This window comes from Herpailurus yagouaroundi, unplaced genomic scaffold (genome assembly GCF_014898765.1).
Source record: "Herpailurus yagouaroundi ecotype Mexico unplaced genomic scaffold, PumYag 159, whole genome shotgun sequence".
NCBI classification, from domain to species: Eukaryota; Metazoa; Chordata; class Mammalia; order Carnivora; family Felidae; genus Herpailurus; species Herpailurus yagouaroundi.
In genome coordinates this window covers 51,551,729-51,565,317 of record NW_024412400.1, presented here as the reverse complement: position 1 = coordinate 51,565,317, position 13,589 = coordinate 51,551,729, and the positions used below count along the sequence as shown (strand labels likewise).

Below are 13,589 nucleotides of genomic sequence, written 5' to 3'. Positions count from 1 at the left end.
CCGCGAGATCGTGACCTGGCCGAAGTCGGACGCTTAACCGACTGCGCCACCCAGGCGCCCCTAAAATTTTTTTTTCTTATGTAGAGTAACATGTAAGTGAAATCACATGGTATTAATATTCCACTGTCAGACTTACTTCACTTAGCAGAATAGCCTGTTGACAATCAATCTCAATCTCTTTCATGGCAAAGTAATATTCTTTTGTGTATATAAATATAATATATATATATTATATATATACACACATGTATACACATATATTCCTTTGTAAATATATATGCATATTTACATACACACACACACCAATCTATCTATTCCTCTATTGATGGACCCTTAAATACTTCCATGTCTTGGATATTGCAAAAGAATATAAAGTGGCAATAAACTTAGGAGTACATATATCTTCTTGAAGTAGTATTTTCCATTCCTATGACTAAATACTCAGGAGTGGAATCACTGGATCCTTCTTTAGTTTGTGCAGTCAACATAGTGTTTTTCATAGCAGTTGCACCAATTTACTTACCTACCAGGAGATAACAAGGGTTCCCTTTGGTGGATATCATTGGTGGATCAAATCCAGTGTGCTTGGTGTGAGGTAGTACCTCATGGGGTTTCCTTGTGGGTCTTCTTAATGATATCTGATGTCGAGCATCTCTTCCTAGGTCAGTTGGCTAGCCAAATCTCTTCTTTGAGGAAAAAATACTATATCCAGTTATTCACAAAAGTATGTGGAGGGGTGTGTGTGTGTGTGTGTGTGTGTGTGTGTGTGTGTGTGTGTGTGGTTTACAAGTATGTGGTTATTTCAGATATTAACCCCCTATGGTATATCAGTTACAAACCACTTGGGCCATTCAGCAGGGTTCCTTTCACTTCACTGATGTTTTCCTTTGCTGGGCAAAAGCTTTTCATGCCAGTGTGCTCTCCATAGTTTATGTTTGCTTTGGGTTCTCTTGCCTGGTGAGACCTATTTAGAAAACTATTGCTTCAGCCAATATACAAGAGATTACTATCTATGGCTATTTGAGTGAGTTTGATGGTTTCATGGGTCACCTTTGGGTTTCTCTTCCACTTTGGGTTTGTTCTTGCACATGGTATAACTGTCCTTATTTTGCACACAGGTATCCAGTTGCCCCAGCACTACATATTGAACATGTGGTCTTTTCCCCTTTGTCTATTTTTGCCAATTTTTTCCTAGACTAATGGACCATATAATGGTGGGTTTATTTCTGGGCTCTTTACGTGGTTCCATGTATCCATGTGTCCTCTCATTTGTGCCAGAACCATACTCTTTTGGTTACATACAGCTTTTTAGCATATCATGAAATCAGGGACTGTGAGAACTTCCGTTCTGTTCTTCCTCCTCAACATTACTTTGGGCTCTTTGGGGTCTTTGGTGATTTCATGCTCATTTTAGGATTATTTATTCTAGTTCTATGGAAAACACAGTTGTCCTTTTGATAGGGATCACATTCAATCTGTCAATTGTTTTGGGTAGGGTGGAAATTTTGACACAATTGATTTTTCTACACTGTGGGTGTCCTGTCTCTCTACACTGATTCGTGCTATCTTTAATTTGTTTCATCTGTGTTTTATGATTTTCAAAGTCGAGGTCTTTCACTTTCTTGGTTATGTTTCTGCCCTTTTTGGTGGTTTTTCTTTTTCTTTTTGGTTCTAATGTAAATGGATTGTTTCCTTTCTTTTTCCTACCTCCTTATTCTTCTGTGGAAATGCAATGAATTTGTGTATATTAATTTTTACTGAATTCATGAATCCGTTTAAAGAGTTCTTTGGTGAAATCTTCAGATTTTCTGTATATGATATCACATCTTTTTAATGTGACTCTTTTCACTTTCACTTTCTTTTTTTTTTTAATTTTTTTTAACGTTTATTTATTTTTGAGACAGAGAGAGACAGAGCATGAGCGAGGGAGGGTCAGAGGGAGGGAGACACAGAATCCGAAACAGGCTCGAGGCTCTGCGCTGTCAGCACAGAGCCCGCACAGAGCCCGACGTGGGCCTCGAACTCACGGACCGCGAGATCATGACCTGAGCCGAAGTCCGCCGCTTAACCGACTGAGCCACCCAGGCGCCCCTCACTTTCACTTTCTATGTCTTTTCTTTTTCTTGTCTTATTGCCATTGCCAGAATTTCTAGACATTTGTTAAGAAAATATTGAGGAGTATGAACATCTTTGTCTATTTCTGATTATTTCAGTTCTTTTCTATTGAGAGCAATATCACATGTGGTTTTGTCATGTTTTTTTCAGTGTGGTGGGGTGTTTTACTCCCAAACTTTGTTTAGAGTTTTTATCATAAACAAATGTTAAATTTTATTAAACTTCTTTTTGCACTGATTATAGTGATCCTGTGCATTTTATCCTTCCCCTTTTATGTTTTGTATCACATTGAATGATTTGCAATATTGTACTCTCTTTGCATCTCTTTAATAAATCCCCCTTGTTCTTTTTTTCCCCTAATTTTTTTAATGTTTCTTTATTTTTGAGAGAGAGAGAGAGAGAGAGAGAGAGAGAGAGAGAGAGAGAGATAGTGTGAGCAGGGGAGGGGCAGAGAGAGGGAGACACAGAATCCAAACAAGCTCCAGGCTCTGAGCTGTGAGCACAGAGCCAAACCCAGGGCTCGAACCCAGGAACCATGAGATCAAGACCTAAGCCAAAGTCAGATGCTTAACCAACTGAGGGACCCAGGTGCCCCCTCCCACTTCTTCTTTTTAATGGTTCCTTTAATGTATGTTGAGTTTGTTTTGGTGAGGCTTTTTCCATCTATGTTCACCTGAGATATTGGTCTCAAGTTTTCTATTTCTGTACTACAGAAATTTCAGTAACTTTGTGGGGGTTTTTGTCTTTGTAGACAAGATTTTGGTCTAATTTTGATCAAAGTGATATTCATCTCTAGAGTGAATTTGGAAGTTGTCCTTTGGTTTCTATGTTATGTATTGATTTAAAAGTTATTAATCTTGAGGCACGGTTCAGTCAGTTGACTTCGGCTCAGGTCATGATCTCATGGTTCATGAGTTCAAGCCCCGTGTCAGGCTCTATGCTGACCACTTGGAGCCTAGAGCCTGCTTTGGATTTTGTGTCTCTCTCTCTTTCTGCCCCACCGCCCCCCACACTCTGTCTCCCTCTCTCTCTCTCAAAAATAATAAACCTTTGGTTAATATTAATGTTAAATTAGAATCACGTAAACAACATAGTGATGTGATAGCTCTTGACATTTTACAATGCTCACAAGTGCATCTTTAATCTGTCCTCATAGAATACTATTTCAATGCTAGTGACTATATGACCTATGCTACACTTTAGTTTTCATGACTTCTTATATCATAATGGAAGTTTTTACCTCACATTTTTTTCACCTATTGTTCCCTTCTCACTCTCCTCATCTCAGTCCACCACCAGTTTGTTCTTTGTGTTTATGGATTTCCTTCTGTTTGTTTGTCTATTTGTTGTGATTTGGAGATTCCACATATAAGAAAAATCACATGGTATTCATCTTTGATTTATTTAACTTAGCATAATACCCTGTAGTTCTATCCATGTTGTCACAAATGGGACATTTTCACTCTTTTATGGCTGAGTTACATTTCTGTGTGTGTGTGTGTGTATCACATGTGAGATACATATACACATACACACACACACACAGAAACACCTTCCTTATTCAATCATTTATGGATGGACATTTACGTAGCTTCCATATGTTGGCTATTGTAAACAATGCGGCAATAAACAGACCTGTTTATTGAATTTTTTTGAATGTGTGTTTTCGTTTTCTTTGTGTAAATACCTAGTAGTGGAGTTACTAAATCACATGCTTCTGTATTTGTTTTGGGGAACCATCATACATTTTCCACAGTGTTTCATAATTTATATTCCTATTAAATATGCACAGTGCTTCCTTTTTCTCCACATCCTGGCCAGCACTTACTTTTTTAATTCTAGCTAATGTGACTGGTGTGTGATTATACCTGATTTTTTGTTTCATTTTGCATTCCCTTGATGATTAATGATGTTGAGCATCTTTGCATGCTGCTGGTGGCCAGTTGGATGAGTTCTTTGGAAAAATGCCTATTCTAGTCTTCCATTTTTTAATTGCAGCGTTTTTTGTGTGGAGTTGAATAATTTCTTTTTAATCATGCTTTTATTTTTTTAAATTTTAAAAAATTTGTTTAATTTACATCCAAGTTAGCATATGGTGCAACAATGATTTCAGGAGTAGATTCCTTAATGCCCCTTACCCATTTAGACCATCTCCCCTCCCACAACCCCTCCAGCATCCCTCTGTTTGTTCTCCATATTTAAGAGTCTTTTATGTTTTGTCCCCCTCCCTGTTTTTATATTATTTTTGCTTCCCTTCCCAAAATGTTCATCATTTTGTATCTTAAATTCCTCATATGAGTGAATTCATATATTTGTCTTTCTCTAATTTCACTTAGCATTAATACCCTCCAGTTCCATCTATGTAGTTGTAAATGGCAAGATTTCAATCTTTTTAATTGCTGAGTAATACTCCATTGTGTGTGTGTGTGTGTGTGTGTGTGTGTGTGTGTGTATACCACATCTTCTTTATCCATCCAGAGTAGGATAATTTCTTTACAGATTTTGAATATTAAGCTTCTCTGATACATCATTTACTAACAGTTTTGACTTTTAGTATGTTGTCTTTTGTATTGTTGATGGTTTCATTTGCTATATAAAAGTTTTTTTTTTTTTTAAGCATACTCTCAATAGGTTTTTTTCTTTTGTTTCTTCTGCTTGAAGAGACATATCTAGAAAAATGTTGCTAAGGCCAATGTCCATGGGACTACTATGTTTTCTTTTAGGGTTTTTTTTTTTTTAATGTTTGTTTATTGTTGAGAGAGAGACAGAGTGTGAGCAGTGGAGGGACAGAGAGAGAGGAGTGACAGAATCCAAAGCAGGCTCCAGGCCCCAAGCTGTCTGCACAGAACCTGACGTGGGGCTCAAACCATGAGATAATGACCTGAGCTGAAGTTGGATACTTAACTGACTGAGCCATCCAGGTGCCCCTCTTTTAGGAGTTTAGTGACTTCAGGTCTCATATTTAGGTTTTTAATCCATTTTTGCCTATTTTTGTTTATGATACAAACAATGGTTCCATTTAATTCTTGTGCATATAGCTGTCTTGTCTTCCTTGCCCCATTTATTGAAGAGACTGTCTTTTTCCCATTGTCTATGTATGCCTCCTTTGTTGTAGACTGATCATATAGTGAGGGGTTTATTTCTGTGCTTCCTATTCTGTTCCATTGTTCTATATGTCTGTTTTTATTCCTGTACCATATTCTTTTGATGGCTATATATTTGTCATACATTTTGAAATCAGTGATTGTGTTACCTCCAGCTTTTTCTTAAGATTGCTTTAGCTCTCCAGAGTGTTTTGCAATTTCTATACACATTTGTAAATTATTTATTCCAGTTCTTTGAAAAGTACTATTGCAATTTTGATAGGGATTGCATTAAATATGTAGTTGCTTTTTGTAGTGTGGAATTTTAAAATTATTAATACTTCTCCACCATTAGCATGTTCTATCTCTCCATTAGTTATGCTTTTTTGAATTTCTTTCATCAGTGTTTTATAGTTTTCAGGGTAGAAACGTTTGTGATTAAGTTCATTTCTAGGTATTTTTGTCTTTTTTGGTGCTGTTGTAATTTTTATGTGTGTGCAATTTCTGTTTCTTCTACTTTGTTCTTAGTATATTTTGAAACACAACCAATTTAGGTTTATTAGTTTTGTACCCTGCAACTTTACTTACACATTTGTTCATTCTAATAGTTTTTTTGTGGACTCTTTAGTGTTGTGTATTTATCTATTTTATATAATATATATTATATACATATTATTGTGTCTCCTGAAAATATGACAGCTTTACTTCTTTCTTATAAGTCTGGATGTTTTTTATTTATTATATGATTGCTATGGCTAAGAGTTCCAGTACTCTACTGAATTAAAGTGGTGAGTGTGGACATATTTGTTTCTGATTATAGAGAAAAAACTTTCAACTTCTCTTCATTTAGTATTATGGTAGTTGTGTGTCTTTCCTATTTTACTTTTATTATGTTGAATTATGTTTCTCTATACCTACTTTTTGGAGAATTTTTATCTTGAACAAATGTTGAATTTTGCCAAATATTTTGTACATCTTGTGAGACACTCATATGGTTTTTATCCTTTTGTTAATATGTTGTATCAGATTGGTTGATTTGGACTATTGAATCTTCTTTGGGTCTTGGTAATATATACCCTTGATCATGGTGAATCATTTCTTTAATATGATTTTCATTTCGGTTTGGTATGAATATTTGGCAATATATTTGTATCTGTGGACATTAGAAGTATTGGCCTGAAGTTTTCTTTTTCTACAGTGTGTTTGTCTTATTTAGGTATCAGGGCAATTCTCACCTTGTAGAATGAATTTGAAACTTTGCTTCCTCTTCTGTTTTTTTGAATAGTTTAAGTATGTATTAACTCTTCTTTACATGTTGGGAAAATTTACCTGTGAAGCTATCTTTCCTGAACTTAGGTTCCTGAGAGTTGTTTTGTTTTTGTTTTTCTACTGATTCTATTTCCTTTCTTATAATTTGTTACATTTTCTATTTCTTCCTAATTTGATTTTGGAAGATTGTGTGTTTCTATTTATTTCTTTCACATTGTCCATTTTGTTGGGATTTAATTTTTCATATTCTCTTATAATCCTTTTTGTCTCTGTGTTATCTGATGTTATTTCTCTTTCTCTTTTTTCTTTATTCTTGTTAAAGATTTATCAATTTTTTTTCAGTCAGCTCTCCTTTTTATTAAACTTTTGTTGTTTTTTTAGTATCTTGTTTGTTTCTGCTCTAATCTTTATTATTTTTCCACTGACTTTGGGATTTTTTATTCTTCTTTTTCTGATTCCTTTAGGTGTATGGGTCAATTGTTTAAGACTTTTTTTGTTTCTTGAGGTAAGCTTGTATTGCTATTAACTTTCCTCTTAGACCTGCTTTTGCTGTGTTGAAAATGTTTGTATCATTTTGTTTCTGTTTTCATTAGTTTCCGTGTATTTTTTAAATTTCTTGATTTCTACATTGACCCCTCCTTTTCCTAATATCCTGTTGTTTAACCTACATGTGTTTTTTTTTTTTTAACGTTTATTTTTTTGGGACAGAGAGAGACAGAGCATGAACAGGGGAGGGGCAGAGAGAGAGGGAGACACAGAATCAGAAACAGGGTCCAGGCTCTGAGCCATCAGCCCAGAGCCCGACGCGGGGCTCGAACTCACGGACCTCGAGATCGTGACCTGGCTGAAGTCGGACGCTTAACCGACTGCGCCACCCAGGCGCCCCAACCTACATGTGTTTTTTATGCAATTGTTTCCTTGTAATTGATTTCTAGTCATACTGTTGTGATCAGAAAAGATGCTTGATAGGATTTCAGTCTTCTTAAATTTTTTTGAGGTTTGTTTTGTGGCCTGATATGGCATATATCCTGGAGAATGTACTATGTGCACTTGAAAAAAATGTGTAATCTGTTGTTTTGGGATGGAATGTTCTGAAGATATCTGTTAAGTCTTTCTGATCTAATGTGTTTTTCTTGATTTTCTGTTGCATTTTATGTCTGATCTATCCATTGTTGTACATAGAATATTAAAGTCCTCTATTGTTATATTACTATTTCTCCCTTTATGTCTCTTAATATTTAAGTATTTGGGTGCTTCTATATTGAGTACATATATATTTACAATATTTATGTTCCCATGTTTTATTGATCATTTTATCATTATGTAATGAATGCCCTTCCTTGTCTTTAGTTACAGTCTTTGTTTTAATGTATATTTTGTCCACTAAAATATTGGTACCCTAGGTTTTTTTTCTTCTATTTGCATGAAATATTATTTTCCATGCCTTCACTTTCAGACTGTTTGTAGGTCTGAAGGGAGTCCCTTGTAGACAGCATAGAAATGGGTTTTTTTTTTTTTCCATTCAGTTACCATATTTCTTTTGATTGGAACATTTTGTCCCTTTACTTTTTTTTTTAATGTTTATTTATTTTTGAGAGAGAAAGAGTGAGAGAGAACAAGCACGTGTGCAAGAGAGAGCATGAGCGGGAGAGGGGCAGAGAGAGAGAGAGAGAGAAAGAATCCTAAACAGGCTCCAGGCTCCAGGCTCCAAGCCGTCAGCACAGAGCCCAATGTGGGGCTCAAACTCACAAACTGAGAGATCATGACCTCAGATGAAGTCAGATACTTAACCGACTGAGCCTCCTAGGTGCCCCTCCATTTACTTTTAATGTAATTATTGATATGTATGTATTTCCATTTTGATCATTGTTTTCTGAAATGTTTTTATAGTTCTTTTCTGTTCCTTCTTGTTTTTTTCTCTAATTTACATCCAAATTAGTTAGCACATAGTGCAACAATGATTTCAGGAGTAGATTCCTTATAACATTTAGCCCATCCCCCCACCCCAACCCCTCCAGTAACCCTCTGTCCTCCATATTTAAGAATCTCTAATGTTTTGTACCCCTCTCTGTTTTTATATTATTTTTGCTTCTCTTCCCTTATGTTCATCTGTTCTGTGTCTTAAAGTCCTCATATGAGTGAAGTCATATATTTGTCTTTCTCTGACTAATTTTTCTTAGCATAATACCCTCTAGTTCCAGCCACATAGTTGCAAATGGCAAGATTTCATTCTTTTTGATTACCAAGTAATACTCCATTGTATATATACTACATCTTCTTTATCAATTCATCCATTGATGGACATTTGGGCTCTTTCCATACTTTGGCTATTGTTGATAATACTACTATAAACATTGGGGTGCATGTGTCCCTTCAAAACAGCATACCTGTATCCCTAGGATAAATACCTAGTAGTGCAATTGCTGGGTCATAGGGTAGTTCTATTTTTAGTTTTTTGAGGAACATCCATACTGTTTTCTTGAGTAGCTGCCCAGTTTGCATTCCCACTAGCAATGCAAAAGACATCCTCTTTCTCTGCATCCTCACCAACATCTGATGTTGCCTGAGTTGTTAACGTTAGCCATTCTGACAGGTGTGAGGTGATATCTCATTGTGGTTTTGACTTGTATTTCCCTGATGATGAGTGATGTTGAACATCTTTTTGTGTGTTGGTTGGCCATCTGGATGTCTTCTTTGGAGAAGTGTCTATTCATGTCTTTTGCCCATGATTACTTCTTCACTGGATTATTTGTTTTTTGGGTGTTGAGTTTGAGAAGTTCTTTGTAGATTTTGGACACTAACCCTTTATCTGATAATGCTGTTTGCAAATATCTTCTCCCATTCCATCGGTTGCCTTTTAGTTTTGGTAATTGTTTCCTTCACTGTGCAGAAGCTTTTTTATTCTGATGAGGTCCCAATAGTTCATTTTTGCTTTTGTTTCCCTTGCCTCTGGAGACGTGTTGAGTAAGAAGCTGCTGTGGCCAAGGTCAAAGAGGTTTTTGCCTGCTTTCTCCTCAAGGATTTTGATGGCTTCCTATCTTACACTGAGGTCTTTCATCCATTTTGAGTTTTTTTTTTTTGTGTATGGTGTAAGAAAGTGGTCCAGGTTCATTTTTCTGCATGTCGCAGCCCAATTTTTCCAGCACCACTTGCTAAAAAGACTGTCTTTATTCCATTGGATATTGTTTCCTGCTTTGTCAAAGATTAGGTGGCCACACATTTGTGGGCCCATTTCTGAGTTCTCTATTCTGTTCCATTGATCTGAGTGTCTGGTTTTGTGCCAACTGTTCATTCTTTTCTGGTTTTGTGTGTGTGTGTGTGTGTGTGTGTGTGTGTGTGTGTGTGTGGTTTTATGCTTTAGTGTTAACTTTGATTCCTTTCCTTTTATTTTTTTGTGTATCATAGGCTTTGATTTGTGGTTACCATGGGGTTTATATATAATACTGCATGTATAGTCTATATTAAGTTGATGTTGCTTAAATTCAAACATGAACTAAAAGCACTACATTTTTATTACCCCCTCAACATTTCATACAAATAAGGTCATACTTTACATCCTTGCATTTTGTGTATCCCTTGTTTAATTTCAGTACATATAATTTATTTTACTACTTTTGTATTTTAATCTCCATTTTGGCATTATAAGTTATTAATCTACCACCTTTACTATATATTTGTTTTTACCAGTGAAATTTTTTTCCTTTCATAATTCTCATTCTTCTAATTATAGCATTTTCTTTCCACTTAAAGAATTCCCTTTAACATTTCTTGTAAGGCTGATTTAGTGGTGATGAACTCCTTTAACTTTTGTTTGTATGAGAAATGCCTTATCCCTCAATTCTGAATGATAACATTGCTGGATAGAGTATTCTTGGTTGTAAGTCTTTTTTTTTTTTTTTTTAACTTTCTGTCCTACGAATTTTCTGCTGAAAAATAGCTTTATGGGGTTTCACTTATATGTTACTGTTAGTTTTTTCTCTTGCTGCTTTTAAGATTCTCTATCATTAATCTTTGCCATTTTATGTGTCTTGCTGCAGACCTCCTTAGGTTTATTGTTTGGGGATCTCTCTGCTTCCTGGATCTGAATGTCTGTTTCCTTCCCCAGATTAGGAAAATTTTCAGTTATTATTTCTTCAAATAAGTTTTGTGCCCACTTTTCTCTTTCTGGGATCCCTATGAGTATTATGCTTGATGATGTCACAGAGGTCCTTCAATCTAGTTTCATATATTATAATTTTTCTTTATTGTTCAGCTTGATTGTTTCCGTTACCTGGTCTTCCAGATTAATGATCCATTCTTCATATTTTTTAGACTTTTTAAAAAATTTTTCAAATATAATTTATTGTCAAATTGCCTTACATAACACCCAGTGCTCATACCAATAAGCGCCCCCCCTCAATACCAATCACCCATTTTCCCCTCTCCCATGCCCATCCACCCTCAGTTTGTTCTCTATATTAAGAGTCTCTTGTGGTTTGCCTCTCTCACTCTCTGTTTGTAACTAGTTTTTCCCCTTTTCTTCCCCCATGGACTTCTGTTAAGTTTCTCAATATCCACATGAGTGAAAACATATGATATCTGTTCTTCTCTGAATGATTTATTTCACTCAGCATAATACCTTCCAGTTCCATCCACATTGCTGCAAATGGCATGATTTCATTATTTCTCATTGTCAAGTAGTATTCCATTGTGTATATAAACCACATCTTCTTTATCCGTTATTCAGTTGATGGACATTTAGGCTCTTTCCACAATTTGGCTATTGTTGAAAGCGCTGCTATAAACTTTGGGGTACATATGCCCCTACGCATCAGCACTCCTGTATCCCTTGGGTAAATTCCTAGCAGTGCTATTGCTGGGTCACAGGGTACTTCTCTTTTTAATTTTTTGAGGAACCTCCACATTGTTTTCCAGAGTGGCTGTGCCAGTTTGCATTCCTACCAGCAGTGTAAGAGAGTTCCCGTTTCTCCACATCCTAGCCAGCATCTATAGTTTCCTGAGTTGTTAATGTTAGCCACTCTGACCAGTGTGAGGTGATATCTCAGTGTGGCTTTGATTTGTATTTCCCTGATAATGAGTAATGTTGAGCATCTTTTCATGCCCATCTTTCCAAGGGCCATCTGGATGTCTTCTTTGGAAACGTGTCTATTCATGTCTTCTTCCCATTACTTCACCAGATAATTTGTTTTTTGGGTGTGGAGTTTGGTGAGTTCTTTATAGATCTTGGATACTAGCCCTTTGCAGAGCAGAAACTTTTTTATCTTGATGAGGTCCCAATAGTTCATTTTTTCTTTTAATTCCCTTGACTTTGGAGATGTGTCCAAGCAAGAAATTGCTGCAACTGAGGTCAAAGAGGTTGTTGTCTGCTTTTTCCTCTAGAGTTTTGATGGTTTCCTGTCTCACATTCAGGTCTTTAATCCATTTTGAGTTTATTTTTGTGTATGATGTAAGAAAGTGGTCCAGGTTGAATCTTCTACATGTCGCTGTCCAGTTTTCCCAGCACCATTTGCTGAAGAGACTGACTTTATTCCATTGGCTATTCTTTCCTGCTTTGTCAAAGATTAGTTGGCCATACATTCATGGGTCAATTCTGTGTTCTCTATTCTATTTCATTGGTCTATGTGTCTGTTTTGTGCCATACTGTCTTGATGATTACAGCTTTGTAGTAGAGACTAAAGTCTGGTATTGTAATGCCTCCCACTTTGGTTTTCTTCTTCAATATTACTTTGGCTATTCAGGGTCTTTTGTGGTTCCACACAAATTTTATGATTGTTTGTTCTAGCTTTAAGAAGAATGCTGGTGCAATTTTGATTGGAATTGCTTTGAATGTGTAGATTGCTTTGGGTAGTATTGACATTTCAATAATAGTTATTCTTCCAATCCATGAGCATGGAATGTCTTTCCATTTCTTTGTGTCTTCAATTTCCTTCATAAGCTTTCTATAGTTTTCAGCATACAGATCTTTTACACCTTTGGTTAGATTTATTCCTAGGTATTTTATGGTTCTTGGTGCAATTGTAAGTGGGATAAGTTTATTTCTCTTTCTGTTGCTTCATTATTGGTGTCTAGAAATGCAACTGACTTCTGTATATTGATTTTATACTCTGAGACTTTGCTGAATTCATGTATCAGTTCTAGCAGTCTTTTGGTGTAGTCTTTCAGATTTTAAATGTAGAGTATCCTATTGTCTGTAAAAAGTAAAAGTTTGACTTCTTTTTTGCCAATTTTGATGCCTTTTATTTCATTTTGTTGTCTGATTGCTGATGCTAGGACTTCTAACACTATGTTAAACAACAGCGGTGAGAGTGGACATCCCTGTCGTGTTCCTGATCTCAGGGGGAAAGCTCTCAGTATTTCCCCATTAAGGATGATATTAGCTGTGGGCTTTTCATATATGGCTTTTATGATATTTAAGTATGTTCCTTCTATCCCAACTTTCTTAAGGGTTTTTATTAAGAAAGGATGTTGCATTTTGCCAAATGCTTTTTCTGCATCGATTGACAGGATCATATGGTTCTGATCCTTTCTTTTATTAATGTGATGTATCACATTGATTTGCAAATATTTAACCAGCCCTGCAGCCCAGGAATGAATCCCACTTGATCATGTGAATAATCCTTTTTATATACTGTTGAATTCAATTTGCTTGTATATTGTTGAGAATTTTTGCATCCATGTTCATCAGGGATATTGGCCTGTAGTTCTGCTTATTTGTGGGGTCTCTGTCTGGTTTGGGAATCAAGGTAATGCTGCCTTCATAGAATGAGCCCAGAAGTTTTCCTTCCATTTCTATTTTTTTGTAACAGCTTGAGAAGGATAGGTATTAACTCTGTTTTAAATGTCTGGTAAAATTCCTCAGGAAGTCGTCTGGTCCAGGACTCTTACTTGTTGGGAGATTTTTGATAACTGATTCAATGTCTTCACTAGTTATGCGTCTATTCAAATTTTCTATTTCTTCCTGTTTGAGTTTTGGTGGTGTGTGGGTGTTTAGGAATTTGTCAATTTCTTCCAGGTTGTCCAGTTTGTTGGCATATAATTTTTCATAGTAATCTGATAATTTCTTGTACTTCTGAGGGATTGGTTGTCTTTTGAGAAGTCTGGCTAGAAGTTTATCAATTTTGT

At 35.9% G+C, this 13,589-nt stretch overlaps 1 long non-coding RNA gene across 1 annotated transcript in view; it reads right to left on the bottom strand.

Annotated features, from left to right (window-relative positions):
* Positions 1–308: 308 nt before the first annotated feature.
* The window catches only part of LOC121033900 (uncharacterized), a 57,126-nt gene continuing 43,845 nt past the window's right edge, over positions 309–13,589 (bottom strand). The window contains exon 7 of the long non-coding RNA XR_005792186.1: positions 309–686. This is a non-coding gene — a long non-coding RNA (uncharacterized LOC121033900). The remainder of the gene's footprint in view (positions 687–13,589) is intronic.